The 27,846-nt window shown below is 42.5% G+C and overlaps 1 long non-coding RNA gene across 1 annotated transcript; it reads right to left on the bottom strand.

Annotated features, from left to right (window-relative positions):
• Window positions 1-11: 11 nt before the first annotated feature.
• Window positions 12-27,845, bottom strand: LOC310847391. Its single transcript, XR_014565792.1, has 3 exons — window positions 27,686-27,845; window positions 27,485-27,561; window positions 12-113 (listed from the first exon to the last, which is right to left on the bottom strand). It is a non-coding gene; the product is annotated as an uncharacterized lncRNA (long non-coding RNA).
• Window position 27,846: the final 1 nt, after the last annotated feature.

Genomic DNA, 27,846 nt, shown 5'->3' on the forward strand with positions numbered 1-27,846 from the left:
AATGTAACTTACCTCCTCCTCTATCTGCCTTATTGGGTGGATTTCTCCCTGCAAAAGCTTATCTGGCATGCAGAGTCCTGCCAAGCAGTGCCCAAGAGATGACATCATGGTCCCTGTCATGAAATATGTAGTAGTTATTGCTAAAGTGGCCTTTGAACTTCTGTCCTACTATTAATTTGTAAGTTTCAAGCTTGCTCACGCAAGGCAGAAAGTGGGAAAGAGTTCTTTTAAAAATACCTAGCCAATGTGAAGTTTTGCACTTGAAAAACAAATGGAAAAAAAGATGACGCATCTAAATCGGAGGTGTCAAATGTAAGGTCCAAGAACCATATCATGTCAATGCAGGTCCCCAATGCAGCCCTCAGCACCCTATCCCAATTCATGCAAATGATCCTAACCCCTACTTTGAACTATTTCTGTGACAACTACCAGCAATTACGGCAATACTCATGTTAAGAAGAGAGAATTAGTAAAGGGGAGGTCAGAAATGTCACACACAAGACAACATAGAACAGAGTTTTCCAAACTGTGTGTTGTGACACATTAGTGTGTCGGCTGCAAGTGTGTAGGTGTGTCACACAAATACTCCTCACGCTCCTCCCGGGGCTGGAAAGGGGCTAGTTTAACGTCCAGTTTGCTAGTAGAATTGAATTATCGTGTCGTGAAATAATGCAAAGCTGAATTACTGTGTCACAAAATGATGCATGTCTAAAAAGTGTGTCACCAACATGAAAAGTTTGGAAAGCTCTGACATAGAAGACTTAACAACAGAATGATTCTGGATGTTGTGAGAAGCTCTTTCACCAGCTGCCTTCAGAGCTGAATATGAAAATATGGACTAAAATTTGTTAAAACGAACAGAGATTGCATTACCTGGGGACTGAGTTTGCAGGCTTTGCAATGTGATGTCCCAGATTTCAAGATATCATGTCCATTACCGCTTCTGTCCCTTATTTTAGAGGGCAGGGGTTACATGGGACAACAATAAGAATTATAATGTCTCGTTTTTGGAGTTCCTGCTTCACAGCTGTCAGAATAGATCTCATCCCGCTGGATCAAATAGGATCAGCTGTGTAATCAGATAGCACAAAGATGAGCTGAAGGAACACATGTAACAAAGCGGCTGGAGGAAAATCAATAATATAGATTTTGTTGCCATTCAGTCAACATCACATAAGAACCTAGACCTCAGCAAGTTGAAGATCATGTGCTGATTGCCTTAACACTAGAAAAGTGTTTAGCTCTAGGCCAACTTCAGCTCTTTACAATCAATAGCAACGCAATAAGAATCAATAGCAGTAGGACCCAGCAGTATCCCAGGGGACTATCCCAGGGGACTATACCTATCAAGTTGATTATAGGTATAGAAAGACAAAGGTAGGATGGGGAGAGAGAGAGAGCTTGCAAGAAGAACTGAGTGGGCAAAGCAGTATTTGCAAGCAAAAAGGGATTTCTCTGGGTACATAAAATATATTGTATTTTTTAAAAATTGTTTTATCACATTTAAAACCATGAAATACAAATGCTCATCCATCCCAGCAATAAATGTGCAACATGTTCTTACACAAGACTTCCTCCAAATAATCCTGGAAACTGTGGCTTACCTCTCACAGAGCTTACCTTTCACATCACCCTTAACAAACTACCTTTCGTAGTATTCTGGTTGGTAGGAGCTGGGACAGTGCAATGGGAGCTCAACCTGTCACATGGATTTAAACTGCCAACCTTCTGATCGGTAAGCCCAAGAGGCTCAGTGGTTTAGACCACAGCGCCACCCACTCCCTTTTACACACACACACACACACACACGGTAATCAATTTAGTCAGAATAACTGGTGGCGTTTTGGCAATGAGATATTAATCTTTTGGGAGCCAAGGGCCACATTACCATGAAATCAAATTCCCAGAGTGTGGTGCCACACAAAGACATGCAGTCACACACACACCACTTAACATGGACACATCCTTAACATATACAAGCCTATGCATAACACAGATGCACCCTATTTCCCCTTCTCCCCATCCCATTCATAGATTATTTATGAATAATGTGGAAAATCAAAACTATTTCCATTATTGTTTTTAGGATGTTTACATGAACTTCCATCAACAGCTCTAATCTCTGAAGAATCTTGAATAGCTCGTACTGTGAGATTTCCATTCTATATCTGTCAATAGCCACAGAGAAGAACCAACGGGAGTGGAGACAACAACCATTTTGTAGCTGCTGGGGAAAAGGTCAGAGTCGGAAAGTGTGCTGAAATGTCAGAGATCATGGGCTGATGCAGTTGTTACTTAGTTGTTGCGGGAATCCAAACATCATTCTCTCAGCAGCCCATCTGTTGTGATAAATGTCACTTTATTTCCCCCCAGCACTTAACCGCAGTCCGTTGTTGCCGGGAAATTTTTGCAGGAAGAATTGGTGCGGGGGAGGGGCAAAGTAGCAGCGGCAAGCGAAGAAGGGTTTTCCAGGAAACAAAAATCTTTTGCACTATCAGGTTGCGGAAGTCAGCGGTGTTGTACGTCCTACCTTTGACCTTGTGGGATCACGTTGACAGCAGATGCTTCCTAATGCTGGCATGAATGCATGCGGAGACTTGGAGCCAGCAGGACTAACAGCCCATGCACCACGGCACCGAAACTTGAGTCAAGCAAATGTATGGCTCAGATACCTTCAAACTTCGGTGTCAACATGGAGCCCTTCTAACAAGGCTTCTTTTTTCAGTATTAGTTTTCTTACAATTATATCCTGCCTTTCTTCTGAAAGCCCAAGGATGCTTCTATCTCATAGAGCCCAAAGCCACATATAGTTCTCCCCATTCAGAAACTGACCAGACCAGCTTAGCTTCAGCAAGGATGTAGCTTTGTGTGAAGACTATACCCTGGATCAGTCCGAAGACCAATCTAGCAACCTGTTTCTCACAGCTGTCATCCAGATGCCTCCAGGAAACCCATAAGCTATGAAGACCAAACCCTGCCTCTCCCAGCACCTGGGATTCAGAGGTACTCAGAGTGGGCATTTTGTGGTAGAGCATCTGCTTTGTATGCAGAGGTTTCCGGGTTCAGTTGCTGCCATCTCCAAGTAGGGATGGGAGAAACCCGCTCCCTACTATCCCAGAGACTTCTGCATCTTGTCTTCCCTCCTTGTGTCTGTTTGGAGTCAGTGCTGTATGGAATGTGGCTCCATGAATATCTTCTTTTTTTTTCTTTAAAGGAGGAAAGAATTCTAATAAGTCTATTCCATCTCCTGCTATTATCCCCTATAACTTTTCTATCCTTTTCGTTGTTGTTTTCTTTTGGTTCTAAGCAGCCCCCCTCTGCAGCAGTGGAATATATGCCTCCTGTGATTTTAGGCTCCCCTTAAAAAAAAAAGTGGTAAACAGGCAATGTGCACACCATGCACTTAAAACACATGCACTTATAGTACATGGTGTGCTTGAAAGCACACCAGTGCAAGTAGATAAATAAGTACCACTGCGATGGGAAGGTAAACAGCATTTCCATGCGCTCTGGTTTCCGTCACGGTGTTCCGTTGTGCCAGAAGCAGTTTAGTCATGCTGGCCAAATGACCCAGAAAGCTGTCTGTGGACAAACACTGGCTCCTTCAGCTTGAAAGCAAGATGGGCATCACCCCCATCTTTGACTGGACTTAACTGTCCAAGGGTCCTTTACCTTTACCTTACCTATAGGAGCAATATGCTCCTGGGGGACAAACAACAGGAGAGGGTTGTTCCCTACATAGCCAACTTGTAGGTCTTCCAGAGGCATCCAGATCACCACTACTGAAAACAGAGTACTACTCCCAAGCTGCAACCCTGTACCCATTTACCTGGAAGTAAGCCCTCTTGATCTCTCTGGGGTTTACTATTGAGTAGACATGTCTAGAATTGCATTGTACATGGAGCTTTGATCCAGTGCAGCAGGATTCTTCTTATATCCTTTCACTTGTTATTTTATTTTATTTGTTTAATTAATTTATGCCCATCAGTAAATAGCTCCAGAGTACACACACACACACTTAGATAGATAGATATTGCTGCTCCCTCTCCCTACCCACCACTCAGCTTGTTTTAGATGGTGGAGACACTCAGAAGAGGGTCTCCAAAGATAATGGAATAAATGGTTCTTCAGGTATCTAGATCCCAAGCCATGCAGGGCTATAAAAGTAAGCATCAGCACTCTGAAACTGACTCAGAGTCTGAGTGAGAGAGAGTGCAGCCCTTTAAGCACAGGTGAGATATGTTGCCAATGACCAGTCCCAGTTGGTACATTAGCAGCTGCGTTTTGGAGTAACTGCAGTTCCCAGCCTTCATGAGCAGCCCTTTGTACAATGCATCATAGTAATCTAACCAGAGGTTTACTAGAGCAGGGATAACTGTGGCTAGGTTTTGTCTGTTCAGAAGGGGCTGCAATTTGTACACCTATGTCAGTGAGTGGCAATCTTCAGTGGCATGGCTGGTTCTATGAGCTTCTCTATTAAACATCACCTGGCCTGTTACTGTTTCCAAACTCCTCTAAACTAGCATTTTCTCTGCCTCATTTGAATCAGATTTAAGAGAGATGTCATCTGCATGCTGATGACACCCAACTCTAAAACTTCTGAGTTGTCTGATGTTAAAAATATCTTTTTAAATGATTCAGTTTCCTTTGGCAATAATGACTAAAAGCAAGAGGTGTAAAAAGTCAGAGATCTCTTTGCATATTTTCTGCCTCATCTTTTATCATTTGCAGCACTTTTTCATACAAAAGTAGATGTTAACAAGCATATCCTTCGTCATTGCAATTATGATGCATCATTCATCATTGTAACAACCCATTTTACAAACGGGAAGCAGATGCCTAGAGAAGATGAAATTACAAGACCAGCAAGGGTGCCAATGACTGAGTAGAAAGTTTAAATTCATGTCTCTCCAAACCCATATTCAAGGATGCAAGGAATCTTCATGGTGGTGGTGGTGGTGTTACAAGTCTCAGTGACAACGTTGTCTTACAACAACTTTGCCCTTGTGGGTTTATACCCCTGTTCCTGCTCTTTGAGCTGCCTCCTTTTAAAGAGAATCATTGTGGTTACTGGAGTGCCTCTTGCTGGGTGCTATTAAACACATCCCGGGAATACATACAGTATTTGGTTAGCTTGCTCCTTGCTAGAGTGTTTGCCCCTGATATGAAACAGACTTCATTCCCCTTTGCATATGTAACCAGCAGCGTGGGAGACACTTCTGTGTGGTGTAAACTTGTTGTGAAACAGGCCATGTGCAAATAACATGATCACAGGGGTGGGCTCTGAGTCCCCCGCCCCCATTGCAATCAATGATCTTCCCAGAGGGAGAGGGCCCATTGGATGGGACAAACTCATGCGTGCATCCCTCCCTACGTGGTTAACATTATTCACCAGCGATGTCGGGTGGTGCTGTGTGCAAGTGGTTCCCACACTTGAAGGTGCACATTTGAAGGCGGTTTTTGTGGTAAGAGGTTCAAATGATAGATGTAAAAATGCCTCCTTTATGGACTTTTTAGATGAGCAAAGTAACTCTGGGCGAAGTGCTGATACAAAACTCAGCTGGTTTATTCTCTCAAATATTAAACGTCACCCCACAGCTGGGTCTCAGTATGAGAATCATGTTGGCTCAACAAGAGAAACCCTTGGGGCCATGACAACACCACTGAAAGATCCAAATAGGAAGCCATTCATTGTGTAAATATTAAATTTTCTGACAAGTTGTTGCCCCAACATTTTTGGATAAAAAATACTCATTTTTCTTTTACATGGATGTAACTTTGCTTTAACCAATGATGGTTGGTTGGCTGATTTTGCTGCTGGCTGCTTTAGTTCAGAGCAGTATATGACTCCCTCCATACACCGCAACTAGAGGAAAACTAAACAGTGTTTTTTTTAAAAAAGCGCATTTCTTCTAAATCTGGAAACAGACTTCAAGGCACAAGGGACAAGACCTTTAACTATGTTGATTTATATGCTGAAGTTATAAATTACACATTTACACACTAGTGTAAACACTCATAAAGCAGGCTTATATCCACAGTATTACATGCAATCAAATGCCAAAACACTAAACAGCTACATACATAACACTAGCTAGGAAAACACAGGGTATTAGCATTGCACTCCACAATCAAATTCAGAATCAATAGATGCACTGAGAGAGCCAGCTGCCACTCCATAGGGAAGTCAATAGGATTAGAATATTGATTCTAAATAGGCTGGGCAGTCTGAGCCTCATCTGATGTTAATTGTCTTTAATGTGTGATGAAAGCAATGAAACTTTGCTGAATCACACCAGCAGCTGATCTTGGCTCTTTGCATTTGGGACACACAGCTCCAAAGGAATAATCGGGCGGATGAGTTACATACACCTGCACTCCCCCCGCCCCCCGAGAAAAGTATTGCCATTTATTGCGACTATTTAGAAGGAGGAGTCAAAGCTCAGCATATCCTTTGCAAGCAGAAGATTCTAGGTCCAATGCCTGGTGAAAATGATTTTAGGTAGTGTAGTCACATTTAACTGACAGTTCCTGTGCCTTTAAAGTCTTGAATGAGATACAGAAAGGCATGAAAGGAGCCTTATTCTCAGGGTGTATATTAATTTCTTATTTAGGTGTAGTGATATGAACGGTTTACAGTGATAGGGACAACTTCAAGTGGCAATCTCAAACTCAGGTTAGGAAATACTTTTGCCTGATCCCAATCGTAGTTGACAGTACTGAGGGCTTTAGTACTGGTCTGTGAGCATTAGTTTCAGAATTCACTGTAAACAACATCTCAGCATCCATTGATGGTCACATCCTTTCCCTTTAATGCTGTCTAGAGTATTTCCATGCCAAAATTCATACAGGAAAAATGATTGGGAAGGTCAGTAAAAATGATCTGGTAAGTGGAATATCTCCCATACAAGGATAAATGGAAGAATAAAGGGATTCTTAGCTTTGGAAGAAAATGCTACACCATCTCTTAAAAATCTGTGAGATCAGTAATTATGTGAATGCAGCCCATGAACAAGACACCCTTATTGGAAAGGTGTGTGTTTTTATACAGTGCAGTTCATATATGTAGAACAAATTGCCATGGGGATTTGCTAAGGTCAAGACTGTGTATAACAGGATTTTTAAAAGGGTAAGACAAATTTATGGACAGGTCCATCAAAAGCTATTAGTGAGAAAGATGTTTATGGTGTCCCCAAGCCTCAGAATAAATGTTGGTTCACTCTGCATTTTATATAGCACTTCAATGCTGGCCACCAATTAAGGCCAAATTCTGATCTAACCTGACAATTCTTGTCTGCTTTTGCCATTTTACAATAAGCCTTTACACATAACTAGAAACAGCACATGCTTTAAAAGAGTTGTCTTCTTCTTTCTTTGGCGATTACTTGTAGCCGAGTAAGATTGTCTTCCGTAAACACGGTTTTAACAATGAGTCTGTAAGTGACTGTGGAAGCCAATTCTAGATCCACATGTCCTTCCACAGTGGGGGCATTGGTTTCCGGGTGGGAGTTGATCACGGTGTGGATTTGCCAAGAATGCCTTCCTCTTAGCATGTTTCTCCCTTGCGTCCTGAGTTCGAGTGTCTTCAAAGCCCATGACACCTTTGGTAAAGGCTGTTCTCCAACTGGAGCGCTTGCTGGCCAGTGTTTCCCTGTTGTCAGTGTTTATACTACATTTTTAAAGATTTGCCTTGAGGTAGTCTTTAAACCTCTTTTGTTGACCACCAGCATTACGCTTTCCATTTTTAAGTTCAGAATAGTTGCTTTGGAATACGATCATCAGGCATCCGCACAACATGACCAGTCCAAGGAAGTTGATGTTGAAGAATCATTGCTTCAACACTGGTGATCTTTGCTTCTTCTAGTACGCTGATATTAGTTCTCCTGTCTTCCCAAGTATGTGTAAAAAATGTTGGAGACATCGTTGATGGAATCTTTCGAGGGGTTGAGGTGGCGTTTATAAGTGGTCCACGTTTCACAAGCATACAGTAAGGTTGGTAGTACAATAGCTTTGTAAAGAAGTATTTTGGTTTCCCTGTGAATGTCCCAGTCCTCAAACACTCTGAACTTCAATCGGAAGAAAGCCACACTCGCAGAGCTCAGGCGAAGCTGGATTTCGGCATCAATGTTGGCCCTTGTACGTGCAACAGGAAACACTGAGCAATCAAGAGCTCCCTAGTTCACGTCCCACTTCTTTTGGAGGGGCTTCATTTTAGAGGGAAAATTCACAGGAGGGATATAGTCAAGATGAAACACTCAATCCTACCATGTTTAAGTCCCACTGGAATTAATGGGGCTTACACCCAGATAAGGCGGTATAAGATAGCAGTCTTTGCCCTTAGAATCAGTTATTACAGGGAATAATGTGCACGTCAAAGAAAAAAAAGTGAAGAAAGGAGATAATTGTCCCAGTTTTACAGCTGGATTAAGGAATGGAGAAACTTGTCCAAGGCTGCAGTCCTAGGTACAATTACTTGGAAATAAGACCAAGAGAAATCAATTAAATCTATTTCAGACTACATGTGCTTAGGGGCTCAGAGACTATGAGCAAAAACCAGATCTGACTTCCTTTACCACAGAACTTTATCCCACAGCTGTGCAAATTCAAAGCATTTTCAGTGACAAGATGAGACCCAAATTATTTAGTTCTCCTTAGCCTCTTAGGAGCAGTCACAGGGAAAAAGCCAATCACTGTGGCAGAATGGGGATATATTGTTTTGAAGATATTGTTGTTATTCTTTTAATTGGCAATTGTACTCCCCACAAGAATAGTGTTGTGAGTTTGGGGGTGGGCTAGCCTGCATGAAGGCTGAATCCCTTGTAATTACTGGGGTCCTGGATCCAGCAAGGGTTACAGTCTAATGGAGAATTCAGTTGTGGAAATAGCAAGGCCCGCTTCTTGGTGAGTTAATGGGCCTAAGCATGATTGTTCATGCAACAAAGGACAAATGAGTGAGTCCCCTCGCTCACCTGGCTGGTAGTGAGAAAGACAAAGACAAACACAGAGTTGTGTTTGTGAGCTGGGCTAGAAGCAGGTTGTTGGAAGAAGCAAGGGAGTCATAGCTGTCCTTGACTTCTGCTGGAATCCAAGGCTGGGGCTATGCGAAAAGCAAGAGCTTCTGGGCTAGTAAAGCTGTGAGCCCCTTCATCTTAGGCTGAGGTTGTATGTATACAGTCTCCACTGTCCCTCATTCCAAGGAACCCGACCCCAGAGTAAGCACCTGGAAACCCTAGCATCCTGCACTGCTCAGAGCAGTCATAGACAAACTACAGTCCTCCAGATGTTCGGGACTACAATTCCCATCATTCCTAGCTAACAGGACCAGTGGTCAGGGATGATGGGAATTGTATTCCCAGACACCTGGAGGGCTGAGGTTTGCCTATGCTTGGCTCAGAGACTGGGGTGGTGTGCACCACTAGTTTCCGTGCAGTGAGGTGCTGAGAAGAACCCCAGATGCAGAATGGCAATTGCCAAGGTTTTCTAGCAGGAGAGAACACAGGGGTCAGCAACCTTTTTCAGCCATGGGCCAGTCCACTATCCCTCAGACCACATAGTAGGATGGACTATATATTTTTTTTGGGGGGGGGGAATGAACAAATTCCTATGCCCCACAAATAACCCAGAGATGCATTTTAGATAAAAGCATACATTCTACTCATGTAAAAACACACTGATTCACGGACCGACCAGTCCCCCCCATAGCTGTCAATGTTTTCCTTTTTTAAAGGGAAATTCCCTTATTCTGATTACGATTCCTCGCAAGAAAAGGGGAAGGTTGACAGCTATGCTCCCCCCCCCCCCGCCGCCGATAGCCTTTGATTCCTACTTCAACCGTTAGGTAAGGTTAACTTGATCCTCACCCCACCCTTTTCCTGATGTAGCTCTTCACTCCTCCTTGGTCCCTAGTGGATAGGGACACACACACCATTTTGTGGCTTGCTTCATGTGCCCAAATGTATTGGGTGGGCCCTGATGGAGAAGATGCAATTAAAACAATGTATTTCTGCTGAATTGGAAGGCTCCAGCAGTTCAGAAAGCGACAACTCAGGCTAGATGAGTGTAAGACTGAAATGAAGGCATTCACCTAAGTACATGAATAGATAAATGAGACCACATTCACTCCTTGGAGAGAGCTGCTTTTAACCACACTTTTGGAGAGGAAGGAAAGCTGGTCCAGCAGTATGCAAGTGGAGGATGGCTTTCTTAGGCCAAAAACATGCAAATTAAATGGATTCATATGAGCTACCAGCCGCCAGCACACCAGGTACTAAACCCAGGACTTGCTCCAAGTACTTATTGTAGACAACTGTCAGGTCGCAACAGCAGTCTCTTGAAGAGATTTCCCTCATTCCCTCTTCTTCAGCTTCTGCACTTGCAAATGTACTATTCATGGGAAAGAAAATAATGGCATGTAAAGTGAAAGGCTGCATCTACCGAAACACTTGAATCCTGTGCTCTAGCTCTGATGCAGAAATGTTTGAAGCACGCTTGAGCACATGCATGCAAGACTTTTGGTAAACCCAAGCAGGTCCCTTACACTGAATTAGATTACTGATTGCTAACGCAGAGGACTTTCCCTAATATGCTTCCTAAAATTCTTTTAACTCAGGGTTGGAGAACATGTGGGTGTCAAAATTACAGCCCCCACCACCCCTGAACACTGGCTAGAGAGCCATGGGTTCTCGATCCTTGTTTTATTGGGAGATGTCAGGGATAGAATTTGGGATCTTCTGGTTGTTCAGTCACAGCTGTGATCTTTCCTTCAATTTAGCCTAAACCAGCAAGCTGTGTCTCCTGAGGCTGTTCCTACATTTGGTCCTGAATATGTTGCTAAACTACCATTCCCATCACCCCTAGCCAATGGCCATTCTTGCAGGGGCTGATGGGAGTTGTAGTTCAGCAACAACTGGCAGGCCAAAGTTTCTGCGCACTGCTCTGGTTCGCCAGAAGCGGCTTAGTCATGCTGGCCACATGACCTGGAAGCTGTACGCCGGCTCCCTTGGCCAGTAAAGCAAGATGAGCGCTGCAACCCCAGAGTCTTTCACAACTGGATTTAACTGTCAGGGGTCCCCTTTACCCTTTACTGTACCTCAAGTGTGGCTCCTGAGATGTTGTTGGGCTGCAACACCCATGAGTCCCAGCCAGAATGACCAGTGGTTACAGATAGTGGGAACTTAGGTCCAGCAACATCCAGCAGGCCACAGGTTCTCTGCTACAACAAGGCTCACTGCAGCACAAGTTCATGTTTTTCCCTGCCTCACATAAAGTGAAACTGAAGGCTGACCACATATCTGGGAGCCTGCAAACTTCATCCAAGTTTGCTTTTTGGTCTGTCTGGAAGATAATCCCTTTCAAAGGCGGTTCATGAATCAATAGCTCTTAACAACTTGCAGTCAGAAATTATAAACAGTGACCAAAAGCAGCTAACAGAATGCCTGTTTGCTGACATAGGAACTAGAACAGTTATTAGGTGTTGAGTGCAGGACTGCTGACTCCAAGTGTCCTAGAAAACATGAGTGGGGCCCATGGGATTGGTTTATCAATATGAGATTTTTAAAAGAAAGGCTATTTGCTTTATACTTTCTAAAACTTTAGGGTCTCTTTTCAGTCATAACATCTTGTTTTTCTTCTCAAGCAGGAAGGTTAGAAATGTGGGATTTGCTCAAGGGTGTGTTTAAGGCTGGGGCCATTAAAAAAGAAGAAAAGAAAGCTGAGATCTTGTGAGACTGTCTCTAAGAAATAGCTAAAAGTCCTCAAGATAAAATCATAGGATTTAGTAACCCTATAATTTCATGTACCAAAAATTACATTTAATCAGCTAAAACAGACAATATGCAAAAAAGCAAATGGCATAACTTGACTACCTCTAATTTTCGTTTCCCTCTTTTGCTCTAATAATATATATTTTCTAGTTATGCTCAGCAATGTTTTCAAATATGTTTATGACCTTAATCTGACCTGAGAAAGTTCTGATTAAGTTTTTGCATCATAAACTTGAATGCAGTATTTAGGCTGACTTGTAATAATTTTATTCAATGCTTTATCTTATATTGAAGTGTATTTGTGGGGAAATACCTGCTTATTTTTTAAAAGATGAGCTCAGTCCATTAGCCTTTTTAGCATAGGCTTAGCTAGAAATCCTTATACTTTGCCTCTTGTCATGTTGTAGAATTTGTCACCCTTAACCTCAAAAGAAGAACATCACACTGAACATTTCCTTGGGGAAAACCCATTGAAATCAGTGAGGCTAAACAGGGATAGGATTGCACTGTAACTAAGGGTGTTAATTTCACATGTTGTCATGGTTAGGCTCTATAAGCCAGGATAATAAGTGAATGGGTGAACTTTCAAAATTGAGATTAGAGATTGCATCCTGGGTGAATCTCTGCAGTATGTACTGTGGCAGCTGTCATACAATCTAGCATAAGGGCAGTGTGGTGTATATGTGCAATGGCATGCAAGCACGAAGCTCAGAATGCAGTATTGGGTCCAGAATTCAGCTATCTATCAGTTTTAATGAGGTGAGGAAAGCAAGTTTCTAGTCCATATGGTTGCAAAGATTTGATTTTGCTAGCATCTAATACAGTGGTACCTCGCAAGACAAAATTAATTTGTTCTGCGAGTTTCTTCGTCTTGCGAAGCATGGATGCACCCTGATATTAACGGTTTTAAGAAAAAGGAAACAAACTCGCAAGACGTTTCGTCTTGCGAAGCAAGCCCATAGGGAAAATCGTCTTGCAAAGCAACTCAAAAAACGAAAAACTCTTTCGTCTTGCGAGTTTTTCGTCTTCCGAGGCATTCATCTTGCGAGGTACCACTGTATGTTTATGCCATTTTTCCAACCAAGTTGAGCTCAAAGCAACTCACAACAATAGCAAAGATCAACAAATCAAAACATTTCCTTTTTGTATTGTTGTTGGCATCTATCTGTCTCAAGAGACAATGGAGTGCACCTCCAGGAGTGAAATCAAACTGCTGTGTTACCAGCACCAAAGTGACCTCCCCGGGGTGCTAGAGAGGTCCTAGGCTGCCCAGATGACCAGACCCCACTCTTGGCCTTACTGATGTGGTCCAAAGGAAAGCAGAGCAATACATTTGGCACCAACTTCACTGGATGAATCAAAACAATGTAAAATAGCAAAATCACCAAAAAACAAAACAAATCAATTACAGGTTTGGAGGTATTTGGGCAAGAACTGAATAGGGCAGCATCTCCAAAAGAAGAAGAAAAGCAACTCCCCATCCCCCCCCCAAAAAAAATGACAAAAGGGTGTCAATTTGCATAAGACTTGCATATGCTAATTTATATGTATGGATGCAAACAGCTGTATAGATACAATTATTATAATTTGAACAGAAATAGTGGAGAAAGACTAACAGCTTCAACCCCCTCCCTACCTGTCCATTATAAAGCCAGGCATAGTTATCCCTTTTCTGGCCATTCCCTACAATAATTTAAGACAGTGTAGGAAAAGGTAACACAGGAAGTGGCCCTCAGACATTCTGGAAGACGTGATCAGCATGATTCCATTCAGGATTGACTCCAAATCCCAAAGAGGAGTATTAATTCCTGAGTTTTCTCACCCTGTAGAAAACCTGTGATTTTATTTGCACACGCTGTGTAATATGTCAAGACATTTTCCCCTTGCGTTTTCCTTCCCCACCTCTATTCTGCTTAACAAGACATCTGTTTATTTCCAGAAGCTCTGGCCAGGACTAAAGCCAACTGCGCAAATATTTTGTCACTTTCACAAATGCCACTGCTAGATTCAACATTCAGAATGGAGCTATTAGAGGTTGGGTGTTTTGTTTTTTTTAAATTTCCAAACATGGTTTCTTCAAGATGATGTATGTACAGCCCTTAGGAAAAAAAATAGCTACAATAAAACCCTTTCAACTGCACTTACCTAGGCACTGAGACAGCACTTTAAAGGGGAAAATGTTACCTAGGGGCATTGACCTGACCCAATGTATGTATTACTAAGCTCTTCTAAGAGAATTCCCGGGAAACATTGCTGAAGTGTGGACAAGCAAAGGTCTATATTGGTCTACCCTGACCACTCTAAACAAGTCTGCTGCCTCAGAAGCAGGGAAGGAAGCTGCTCCATCACCAGTGTAATACAGCCTGGTCAGCTTTTGTACATGGTAAAAGGCAGGAGGCGCCATTTTGTCCTTCACCTCAGGTAACAAAATGTGTTGGGCTAGCCCTGGAGCTGTATGTCCCACATGCCCTGCATCCCATAAGCTAGCCTGGACACTGTTCCATTGTCATTGCTGAAACAAGATTCAGCTGCCAGTCCACAGAGTACGAGAGGTGCCCTCTTGCCCTTCATCTTGAGTTGGACCTAAAAGCTTACTCCCAGGTAAATATGCCTAAAAATAATGGGAGCATTAACATATTTTGAGACTCTAAACATCTACATTCATTCCCTGCTCTTTCTTCTCCTGCCAATGCTCAGTGCAAGTACACAGAAACAGTCATCCAAACTTGCAGATACATGCACACATTTTCTCCTTGTCCTGCTAATCCCAGCTCTGATTTATGCCACATAATAGGAAAAAAAACACAGTATTCTCTTGTTCTTATAACTACCATTTATCTTATTCATAATCAAGGCCGATGCCTGCCATTCCTCTGTCATGTAATAGCAGAACAATCACAATTTGCTGAACTCAAGGTTTGTGTGGGTGTGGGCGTAAAAGGAGCAAATGTAGTAAGAATAATGAATTCCCCAGAATTTAGTGCTGTCAAATAATTTCACTATGGCAAGAGGAACAACCTGGCTGAAGCCTATGTATAAGATCCAGACAGCAGACATATAGCACACTACTTGGATAGAAGACTCTGGTACAGCAGCTTTGATTTAGGTCTCTTGCCCTATGTGACCAGTCACAAGGTAGGACAGGGCTCCTGTTCCTTGAATAGTTGTTAGGATACTCATGTGACCTACTTTACAGAGGACAGTCTCATTTTTAAAGGTGTTCACTGTTGGAATAAGTTTCTGGTGCTATTTTGGATTCAAGGTAAAGAACCATAGGAAGGGAGAGCAGGAACCTTGAAGTTTTCCATCAACAACAGACTGAGCAGTAGACCGTGTAGGTGAACAGGTCACAAGCAGTTCTCCCCACTATGGTGAGATGTACTGCATTCCTATTTAAGCGATAGCAATCCTTTCTGAATTTGCGTACATAAATCAGCATATGTATATATTTTAAGCAAATGTCCGTCCTGTTTTGTCCTGTTCTTCTGATGATACATTTCTTTGCTTTTTGGTGATATGTAACTGACCACCCTAACAGCTGCACAGAAGAGGGAATTACAGCTTGTTGTGTCATAGTGCAGCAGGACTGAAACATTTCCTCTTCTACACAGTGATATAGGAATCCTGCTCTCTAATCCCCTGGTCTTCAAGGTCAGAACACACTATTGGGTCACAGGGTAAAGAAGCACAATCCACCACACAAATGTAGGGTGAAAAAATGAAAGCATCCACATGCAAGGTCTGAAAAGCATACAGGCTACTGCTTTAGTCTACTGCATTTGTTCACCCAGGCGTCCCTTAACTTCTGGAAGTATAAGAGACACATAGAAAATAATTCCCTATACAGGTATATGAAGATTCCATGTGGTTCAATAGTGGGAAAGAGAGCCACCTTCAGCTCAAAAGAAGCATTTGATGTTGACCCCCAATATGCTGGCCGAATAACATTCCTAGTCTGGAAAGTTGGGGTTGCAAGCAGCCTGCTCCACATTTACTAAAGAAGTAATCCCTAGAACTCTTTTTTTAAAAATGTGGCTGGCAACTCTAATCTAGAAAGGGATGCCATGATTATTATCTTTGTTATCATTAGTTTATGGAGACTTGGAAGTTGCAGGGAAGCAGAATGTCAAGAAGGCCATGCTGGGATTTTCCAAACGGCTGTGTCTAGATGTTTCTAACTGGAGGATTCCAAGGGCAAAAGTAATGGCTTATTCACAACAGGTTTTGCTTTGTATTACTACATCCACCTAAAATGAATGCTACCACGCACAATGTGCTCATTGTTATGAGGGAGGCAAGTGGAAAAGTCAAGAGTCCACAGCATATCAGATCCATTTATCATCTGATATTTGTATTGAAATTTATGGGGAAATGGTGTGCTCCAGGCTGCAGAATTAAACACAACTTAACAGCATCTGATTTTGCGGTAGGGTACAATTTCTACATGCTCACTCCAGAGGAACTGGGCTGCTTTTGCTACAATTGGGTGCAGGGGATTTGTTGCTGTTGTTTAGTCATTTAGTCGTGTCTGACTCTTCATGACCCCATGGACCAGAGCACGCCAGGCACTCCTGTCTTCCACTGCCTCCCGCAGTTTGGTCAGACTCATGTTTGTAGCTTTGAGAACACTGTCCAAACATCTCGTCCTCTGTTGTCTCCTTCTCCTTGTGCCCTCCATCTTTCCCAGCATCAGGGTCTTTTCCAGGGAGTCTTCTCTTCTCATGAGGTGGCCAAAGTATTGGAGCCTCAGCTTCACGATCTGTCCTTTCAGTGAGCACTCAGGGCTGATTTCCTTAAGAATGGATATGTTTGATCTTCTTGCAGTCCATGGGACTCTCAAGAGTCTCCTCCAGCACCATAATTCAAAAGCATCAATTCTTCGGCGATCAGCCTTCTTTATGGTCCAGCTCTCACTTCCATACATCACTACTGGGAAAACCATGGCTTTAACTATGCGCACCTTTGTTGGTAAGGTGATGTTTCTGCTTTTTAAGATGCTGTCTAGGTTTGCCATCGCCTTTCTCCCAAGGCGTCTTTTAATTTCGTGACTGCTGTCACCATCTGCAGTGATCATGGAGCCCAAGAAAGTAAAATCTCTCACTGCCTCCATTTCTTCCCCTTCTATTTGCCAGGAGGTGATGGGACCAGTGGCCATGAGCTTCCTTTTTTTGATGTTGAGCTTCAGACCATATTTTGCGCTCTCCTCTTTCACCCTCATTAAAAGGTTCTTTAATTCCTCCTCACTTTCTGTCATCAAGGTTGTGTCATCTGCATATCTGAGTTGTTGATGTTTCTTCCGGCGATCTTAATTCCGGCTTGGGAATCATCTAGCCCAGCCTTTCGTATGATGAATTCTGCATATAAGTTAAATAAGCAGGGGGACAATATACAGCCTTGCCGTACTCCTTTCCCAATTATGAACCAATCAGTTGTTCCATATCTAGTTCTAACTGTAGCTTCTTGTCCCACATAGAGATTTCTCAGGAGACAGATGAGGTGATCAGGCACTCCCATTTCTTTAAGAACTTGCCATAGTTTGCTGTGGTCGACACAGTCAAAGGCTTTCGCATAGTCAATGAAGCAGAAGTATATGTCTTTCTGGAACTCTCTAGCTTTCTCCATAATCCAGAACATGTCTGTGATTTGGTCTCTGGTTCCTCTGCCCCTTCGAAATCCAGCTTGCACTTCTGGGAGTTCTTGGTCCACATACTGCTTAAGCCTGCCTTGTAGAATTTTAAGCATAACCTTGCTAGCGTGTGAAATGAGTGCAATTGTGCGGTAGTTGGAGCATTCTTTGGCACTTCCCTTCTTTGGGATTGGGATGTAGACTGATCTTCTCCAATCCTCTGGCCACTGCTGAGTTTTCCAAATTTGCTGGCATATTGAGTGTAGCACCTTAACAGCATCATCTTTTTAAATTTTAAATAGTTCAGCTGGAATATCATCACTTCCACTGGCCTTGTTATTAGCAATGCTTTCTAAGGCCCATTTGACTTCACTCTCCAGGATGTCTGCCTCAAGGTCAGCAACCACACTACCTGGGGTATACAAGACATCCATTTCTTTCTGGTATAGTTCCTCTTCATGGATCACTGCCTTGCCGTGGTGAAGGGGCTTGAATAACTCAGAGAAGCTATGAGCTATACCGTGCAGGGCCACCCAAGATGGACAGGTCATAGTGGAGAGTTTTGGCCAAACGTGATCCACCTGGAGCAGGAACCAGCAAGCATCCCTGCCAAGAAAACTCCATGGACAAAGACAACAGGGGATTTGTTACAGCACGCAATAAAACTCATTATTCCATGTTCTTAAAGGATTTGCCCTAATGTCTGCTAATCAATATTACATTAGGCTGGAAGCAATCTGAAAATAAGATTGAAAGGAACATACTACAGTGGTACCTCGGGTTACATACGCTTCAGGTTACAGATGCTTCAGGTTACAGACTCCGCTAACCCAGAAATAGTACCTCGGGTTAAGAACTTTGCTTTAGGATGAGAACAGAAATTGTGCAGCGGCGGCACAGCGGCAGCGGGAAGACCCATTAGCTAAAGTGGTGCCTCAGGTTAAGAACAGTTTCAGGTTAAGAACAGACCTCTGGAATGAATTAAGTTCTTAACCCGAGGTACCACTGTATCATCATACAGAATTATACATGTGTCGATAATGTAAACCACCCTCAGACCTGTGGGTATAGGGCAGTTTATAAATGCAACAACAACAACAATTTCAAAATCAGGGTGCAAGGATCAGAAGAGATGTATAAAACTTCCACATTCAAACTTTTAAAGACCAGTCTCATAAAGTTGGGTGTCTAAATCACAGAATCCAAATGTATGTTTGATTATGCTGATGTTATATGCCCCTTTATCTGGGACTTAGCCAAAAAATGTCTGGCATATGTACCAAGGACACCCAAATATATTCGGATTAATTATAAAAATGTTTTCCAGTTGTCGGTGTTTATACTACATTTTTTTAGATTTGCCTTGAGACAGTCTTTAAACCTCTTTTGTTGACCACCAGCATTACACTTTCCATTTTTAAGTTCGGAAGAGAGTAGTTGCTTTGGAAGACGAGCATCAGGCATCCGCATCTGCACAAAATTGCTTCAACACTGGTGATCTTTGCTTCATCCAGTACGCTGATATTAGTTCGCCTGTCTTCCCAAGTGATGTTTAAGATTCTTCGGAGACACTGTTGATGGAATATTTCAAGAAGTTGGAGATGGCGTCTGTAACTGGTCCAAGTTTCACAAGCATACAGTAAGGTTGGTAGTACATGTGGTGGATATAGGTGATATCTCACTAAGTCGTACTGAGAATATATGCACTGAAATAAGTGGATTTAAGTAAATTGATATCAGTAGGTCTACTATGAATATGACCAACACTAAATATCACTCCTGGTTTTATTTAATTTATTGCATTTATATCCCACCTTTTCCTTCAAGGAGCCCAAGGTGGTATACATGATCCTCACCCCTGCCTACATTTAATCTGCACAAGAAACCTGTGAGGTAGGTTAGGCCAAGAGGCTGGCCCAAGGCCCAAATTTAGCTTCATGGCCTAGTGGAGATTTGAACCCTGGTCTCCCAGGTCCTAGTCTGACTCTCTAACCACTACATGCATGGCTTAGTCATGAAGCTTATTAGTTAACCCTGAGACAATTACTATTTCTCAGTCTAACCTACCTCACGGGATTGTTTGAGGACAAAGGGGGGGGGGAATTCTACTGAGGAAGGGCAGAATACAAACATAATAAAAAAGAATTAAGTGGTAGATAAGCTCTCTTCAGACTCGGCGCAAAGGGATAGAGTTTTGTTTTCCCATTGGTGTTTAATTCATCACCAGACAAGTAGGGGCATAGGTGGGAAAGCCCGGCTACAAAGCAGTAAACAAACTAATGTAAAGTATAGCCTCATACTGAAAGCTGCAGAGCACTTAAGATGAAATATCTGTGTCAACTGTATGAACCAGATGAAGGGGAAAAAATGAAATTAACTTCATCAGAAAGACCGACTGAGCTCATTAAAGCAGTATATAAACTTGCTTGCTCACAGCTCTCCTGGGACGTCAACCTTTATTACACCTTCAAGTCATTGGAGACTACAGAGGAACTCGATTTCCTTTTGAGCACCTGCAGGAAACACACATGCACACAGACACACACACAGCTTGGCCAGTTGCGACTTCTAATATTGCCAGCCACTGCAGGAGGGAGGGGATGTGGCGCAAACACACACACACTACTATCCTTTGGGATTTGGGCTTGGAAGATTTATAGGCTGAGAGGTCTGTGCTCTGGAACAGGAGGGACCTGAGCTCAGATGTGAAACTGAAACAGAAGCTGCCAGAACAAAATTTATTCAAAGCTTTGTCTACAGTTTATTTTAACTTTAACCTGGCATCACACATTCACAGAAGACTGACCAAACAAACACAAACAGACACACACACACACACACACACACACACACACACTCTTTAATGTTGAAGATCTGAAAGAGTTCTGGAACGGAGCAATACATGCCTGGGTTAATTCAGGTGGGCACTTGTCAAAAACAGTCCAGGAAGATTGCTTATCTCTTCACTTGAAAGAGTCATTTTGGAATGTGCTACAGGGCAAACATTATCGACAGTGCAAGGTTGTGGATTGCCTGAGGATACAGCGGTAAAAAACGATGGTTTGCCAAAATCCTTTCCCTTATAATTACTTACGACTGATGAACAACAACAAAATAAGGGCCCTGGAAAACAGCCACCAGTAGCACATTAGCTGAGGAGGAGCCATAAATTAGGCTGTAGAACACCAACTTTGCATGTTATTGAGGCGGGTTCAGTTCCTGACATCTCCAGAGAGATATCCGTTAGTTTCAGTGCATGGTCTGACGGTATATGATAAAGTAAAATTTCAGAAATTAAGCAGTTTGGGGTCTGGCTCAGTGTGTGTATGAGCAATCACTTTGGAACCCTAGGTATGTTGCTTTGAACTCTGATGGAAGAACGGTGGGATATAAAGGTAAGTCACAAAATATAATTAAACAGCATGCCTTGGAATGGCATTGCCTTACACCCTGGATAGTCTATGCCAATCTGGCCACTGCTCTACATTTGCTGGCCATTGATGCAGTATGGAAAATCCTTTAAACCAAAACCATGCCATCAGATCCCATGTGGTACATGACATAAATGTATCTGCACATTATTTAATTAAATGTGTATATGTCTTAATTAAGGTAACCAGGATAACTTATGTGTGTGCATGAAACTGGTTAATGTAGCAAAAGCTCTCAGAATCTTGCCCTTCTGTAAAATCCTTGGTAGATGTTTTTCTCTATTAAGATGTGTATATTTGCATTCCCTTTAGGAGAAATCCTTATCTGAGCCATGTGAAAATAGGCAACACGTTCCTCATAAATAGTATTATTTTTGATAGTGAGTCAGATTGGACCACTTTCTTCCGCTAGTCATAGTTCTTCAGGTCCAGCCTGAGAATGGAGGTTTGTGGTCTGTACTAGTAACAGGATGCTGGAAGTGCCTTTTAGAAGCTACCTCTGCAACTACCTGCTGCCTTTTATATTTTCTGCCTTCAGGATCTTACAAAAATCCAAATTTTACAAGTTGCCAGCTGATCTAACACCTGGAGTCTCCTATCATGGAACCTGATATCTGGTGAAAGACATTAATATCTCACATTCTGCTTCTTGCTATGCTCCCAAAATACAGTATCCTGCACAGCAAGAATGCCACAAAACAAAGGATGTTTTAAACAGATCGACACTATGTACCTCTGGATGAGCAGACTTGCAATGAAATAACGAATGCAAACTGAGACAGTAACATAACATACATTAAGGTATTTCTCAGTCTGCAAAGCACTGTGTGCATTCTCATGCCATGCCAGCTATGAAGAATGTGCCTGGTTAAGGACACTTGCATTTTCCATTATAGGCAAGCATGTTCCTTGCACATTTTGAAGCTAGGGCTGTTTTCCCGTAGGTCTCCTCACATCCTTTTGGTGTCAGGTTTTTAGTCTGGAAATACCAAGAAATGTTCCACTTATGTCCCTAAAGTACTGCACACAATATTTTTGGAAAGTTTAGCAGAATAATAATGAGATTATGTGTTGCTACTGGAGATCCTCACCTGCGGAATGAATTCATTTTATGTCAATTTTGCTGCACTTTGGAAAGTGGAGTTCTACAAACCAAGTTTATCTTTAGAAAAGTAGGAAAACATTACTTGCCCTTTTAAGTAAGGCCATATGTTTACTTAAATATTAAGAGTATGGAGGTCATTGTTAATACCTGCTCCTAGACCAGGCCTCTTTCGGTTTGGGTGGAGATTAGCACCTTGTAATGCTGAGATTATAGGGCAGCTCTGAGGCTTTATTGCAAATCCAAGGAAATGACCTTTCCACATATACCCAGTATGACCTTCCATTCCAAATAGTCAAAGTTACTGGTTCTTAATTCATTGATATTTCCTGGAATGGCAGACTACACCAATACCGCCAAAAGGTAAGAAAAGAAAAAGACCCATTGAGTCCTTGAAACAGGACTGTGTGTAGAGTTACAAAAAAATGCCCAAGTATTTTTAGCTAGTTCACTAGAAATAGTAAGGCTTTCTTACCTATCACCTTCTCACACAAAGATATTTCGTCTGTTGTTCTCTGATTCCCTCCTCCCTTCCCCAGCCTTGATCGCATATTTATTTATTTATTTAATAAACTTTCTATCCTGCATGGTTGTAAAAAATAATAATGCAAAACCGTTTACAAAATAGTCTAATAGCAGTTTACATATAGCATAAAGCTGTGTATCCTGTATCCTGCCTCTGAATCAAGATGGTAGAGGGAAGAGAAAGTTTTTAATTTGCTGCTACATAAGCAACCCTGCCTTCTAGCTCTATTGCTCATCTTGACAACTACAATTATTGCAGAACCATAGATCAACTGTATTATTATTATTATTATTATTATTATTATTAAAATTTAAACACTGCCCTTCATCCGAAAGTCTCAGGGTGGTTCACAAGCTAAAAATACAGGACAAAAGCACAAAATAATAGCTGAAACTAAAACAAAACACAAACACATTTAAATGCCGTAAAGTAATCATCAGCCAAAGGCTTGGTTGAAAAGGAACAACACTTGACACCTAAAGATGTATAATGAAGGTGCCAGAGGAACCTCCCTGAGGAGAGCATTCCACAAACACCTTTTCCCTCCATGAGCAGACTGGCAACTTCCATTTGCAGATTCTGATCTAGGGGAGGTTCTGCTAAATGGATGCTCCTGCAGAAGGAGGAGAAGACAATTTTTTATCATTTCCCTACCCTGCAGACCCATGCCACCTCTCAACTTGTTATTGAGGATCCACCAACCTTCTGGTGCAAATTTCAGTGGGGAACACTGTGACACAAGAGGCTGCGGGAGGAAGGAGGTAACGCTGAAAATCTCCTCTTCTCTCTACTGCCTTTTAGCAGTTAGCAAAAGTCCTCCAGTGGTTAGTCTGGGTCCAACCCATTTTTTGAAACCATGTTACTCAGATTGATATATTAAATCAGTGGTCTCTATCAGGAAATAAATTGAAGAAAAACTGATGAAGGCAGAGAGAGACCCTCAAGAACCTACCAGAACACGTTCCTGGTATCAGGTGAGCAAGATTAATGCTCAGCCAGCCGGCATTTCTTTTCAACTCAAAGGAAAACTGTTCGTAAAATAAAGGGCAGGGCCATTGCCTCCTCCATTGTCTCCCTAGTATTCAAGATTTCTATTAACTCTGAGAGATCTAGGGTTAATACCCCCACAGTTGACAGGCGCTAAGCTGGGGCCTTGCACAGGCTTTAGATGTAAAAACAATCAGCCATCCACCGATGCCATTACTCCCCCAGACTATAGAGTGTGGAGAAATTCCTGCCATTCCACAGAGGGTGAGGGGACTGGGATGGGGTGACCTCCTTTTGTTCAGCTCCAGCTCTGCTCAACCAAGGAATAGCTTCCAAATGATTTGTGAGTTCCATCTATGAGTTGCATTGTAGAGGGCTGAGGAGGGAGACTTGGGAGTGTCAGCAGATTGCTGAGTTATGTCTTTTTCAAAGGAAAATTATATAGCACATACAGGGGGGGTGGGGGAGAAGGAGAAACAAGGAGAAATTGAAGGAGTGGAACCAGATTTTCAACGGTGTGATTAGCATTTCTTTTGATGCCATTATGTTCCCGCACAATTGTAATGGGGCCTGTGCGAAACCCAATTAGATGATTAGAAGGAAAGCTAGACGTATGGATAAACCTTCAGGCTCGCTTTCAACATACTGGTATATAAAGGAAGGTTCCCGATTACAGAATCAAAGAAAGGGCAGCACTGATAAAGGATTAAGGAACATAGACCATCCCACTGCATGGAGGCATTCCTGGTAGATTAACCATATAATAGAAGAATGAAGTCTATGATCAAGTCAAATTATAGTATGCAATATGCAGATAGCAGGAAGGACTAAGTGCAGAGGTCTTTAGGTAGGAAGTCAATTTAGTAAGAGAAATTCAAATTACTTAAGCAAAGAAGCCGCATCACATGGTGTCAAGTAAACCACATATTCTTTAGGGGAACAATTTCTTAGCCATAGTTTGAATCTTCTCTAGCCCTCTCTAGATGACTCGTTTATTGAACATTCATCCTCATTTGCTTACACAAAGCAGACAGAAAGGTTAAATTATGTCTGGATTTCATTGAGCATTTGTTTGATTTTTTTTGCAGGATGATTTTACAATAATGAACATTCATCCTGCATTAATCCTGATTTGCTCATAAGGTATTCAGATATCATTCCGTTGGTTAATTGTTCATCCCACACTTTTCAATGAATTTTCAATGTACTTTCTATGATTCTATGATCCATTTCCCCATCATTTTCAAACTTCAAAAAGTCTGGGGAGGTGGTATGGGGGTGGTATGACTGTATGCTTAGATTTAATTGTATGCTTAAATTTTGCTGTACATTTATGAAATCCAATCAAAACGATTTACAAAAAATAAAAATTAAAGCTGATTATTTTAAAATTTTGATTTGTTGTGCTAGGGTGACAGAACCCATTAATCCACTTTAACTGTGCAAACATAACCTTCCAGCGTGCACTTGAATCCCTCGTGCAAAATAGTGGCAATCTGGAGTCAGCCAAGTGGCTAAACCTCTGTTTTAAACAGGCTGTATTATATCATATACTGAAACAGTTGCTGCCATCTGCTGGAATGTGTAGAAATTATGAAGATTCCCCAAATTTATGCTGCATCAACCAAAATACAAGTCATGTTACAACTGCATTTCTTTAAGACAAGAGTAAAATAGAACTGGGACGCGGGTGGCGCTGTGGGTAAAACCTCAGTGCCTAGGACTTGCTGATCGTAAGGTCGGCAGTTTGAATCCCCGTGGCGGGGTGAGCTCCCGTCGTTCGGTCCCAGCTCCTGTCAACCTAGCAGTTCGAAAGCACCCCTAAGTGCAAGTAGATAAATAGGGCTGCTTTGTAGCAGGAAGGTAAACGGCGTTTCCGTGTGCGGCACTGGTGCTGGCTTGCCAGATGCAGCTTTGTCACACTGGCCACGTGACCCGGAAGTGTCTTTGGACAGCGCCGGCTCCCGGCCTCTTGAGCGAGATGAGCGCGCAACCCTAGAGTCGGTCATGACGGGCCCTGTCGGGCAGGGGTACCTTTACCTTTACCTTAAAATATAACCATGTGTGAAATGATGGCAGTCCCTGCTCTAACAGCAACACTTCCAACATTTATCTTAATATTTGATGCCTCCATGTTTAGTACTTGCAACTTAATAAAGCTTTACAAGCTCCCATGCATACTACATAATATAATAGGTAAAGGTAAAGGACCCTGGATGGTTAAGTTCAGTCAAATTTGACTATGGGCTACTGCACCCATGGCTGCTTTCAGGCTGAGGAGGCCGGCATTTGAGTCATGTGGACAATATATCAGTTGATATCAAGCTACCAGCTTATGCAAAGAGCTATGTGTCAGGACCAGCCCTTACCTGGATATTGTTATCTGCCCCACTTCCAGATCAGTAAGGAAGGCACTCTATGGAGTGGTTGCTCTTTGCCCCACCACTGAGGCTGAAACAGTCAGAACTGGAACTAGCAAAGCAGGAAGCAATGCACGAAGCTCCCTTCTCTAAGCTACCATCAGAAACCAGCATTCCCCCCCCCTTCTTTGCTTTATTTGACATCCAGCATGATTAAGTCTTCTTGTGAACTCAAAAGTTTGCTTGCTATTTGGTGACATCTTGTTATCTTATAACAAGGGGATTTTTCAAAATAGAAGTGGCAGTTTAATCATTAGCCATGCATGCTAATGTAACCCTTCTCTTCCTCTGCTGTGTTTATTTGGAAGGTTTCTTTCTCAGAAATGTTTGCTTATTTAGCATGCAGAGGATTGCCAAAAGGCACCCCAGGAGATGACATCATCATCCCTGCTGTAAAGCAAGTGGAGTCGCTTGTTCCTGCTCCACTACACCACAGTGGTACCTCGGGTTAAGTACTTAATTTGTTCCGGAGGTCCGTACTTAACCTGAAACTGTTCTTAACCTAAAGCACCACTTTAGCTAATGGGGCCTCCTGCTGCTGCCACGCTGCCGGAACACGATTTCTGTTCTCATCCTGAAGCAAAGTTCTTAGCCTGAAGCATGATTTCTGGGTTAGCAGAGTCTGTAACCTGAAGCGTATGTAACCTGAGGTACCACTGTGGAATGAATGAAACAACATGGAAGCAGATTGAGCAGTCAAGCCAAAGTCAAGGGTATTTAGGCCTAAATCATTGTACTGGGAGCACCTTCTTAATTCTATCCCACAGAAATCAGTTCAGTATTGTATGTGCTGAACTTTAGCTTGATTGTGTCTGGTGGATTTTACAGCTAGCAGGAGATGAAGTCACACTTTTCACTTGGTTGAATAAGTGTAAAACAGCACTTTTGTTGCAATAAGGGTATGCTCTCAAGGGCCTCCACAGTAGAATTATCACTTGGAACAGGTGTGCTACATCCGTGACGTTCTAATTTTGGTATTTTAAAAATAATTAGAAAGGGTTGTCAATTAAAACACTGAGAGCCAGTCATAAGTCTCCCATGCTCCCACCATGCCTGTTACAGCATTTCCACAATTTATCAGAGAGAAGATTAGGATTGTTGTTGTTGTTGCTTACATTATTGAATTGAATAACACTGGTAATTTCGACCTGGGCAGGTTCTACATGCAGTTTTTAAATACCTTTAACACACACAGCCGATAAACCTCCAATGCTTGTAAAGGTAAAGGTAAAGGGACCCCTGACCATTAGGTCCAGTCGTGACCAACTCTGGGGTTGCGGCGCTCATCTCGCTTTATTGGCCAAGGGAGCCGGCGTACAGCTTCCGGGTCATGTGGCCAGCATGACTAAGCTGCTTTTGGCGAACCAGAGCAGCGCACGGAAACGCCGTTTACCTTCCCGCCAGAGCGGTACCTATTTATCTACTTGCACTTTGACGTGCTTTTGAACTGCTAGGTTGGCAGGAGCTGGGACCAAGCAACAGGAGCTCACCCCATCGCAGGGATTCGAACCGCCGACCTTCTGATCGGCAAGTCCTAGGCTCTGTGGTTTAACCCACAGCGCCACCTGCGTCCCAATGCTTGTAGCCCATCGCAACTCTTTCGCACTACAGTACTGTATTTATGTCTCACCTAAAACTAGGTGGCGCTGTTATTCTCCCCTCTGATATGCTAATTCTGCAGCCTCTTTCAGGAGTATCCCATTAATGCTGAGAGAGGGGAGATAGATTATAATAAGTGGACATCTATTCCAACAGCAGTGTGGGAAGAAATTAGATTAGATAACTTATAATAATAAATTCTGATAGTTATCTAATTTCGGGAGAATATTACCGTTAACGGATGTTAATTGGGGGTAGTGTATGTCTTCTCATTTCTGTGACAATTGGTTCGGTCCTCAGGAATGCGCGTCAACGGCCAGGCATGGAACAGCCCATTTAAGGGGGGTTAATAAGGGAGAGTAGTCAAGGTCTACTCAAACCTTGGGAGAGAAA

Source organism: Podarcis gaigeae (genome assembly GCF_964106915.1).
Source record: "Podarcis gaigeae genome assembly, chromosome: 6".
Classification (NCBI taxonomy): domain Eukaryota; kingdom Metazoa; phylum Chordata; class Lepidosauria; order Squamata; family Lacertidae; genus Podarcis; species Podarcis gaigeae.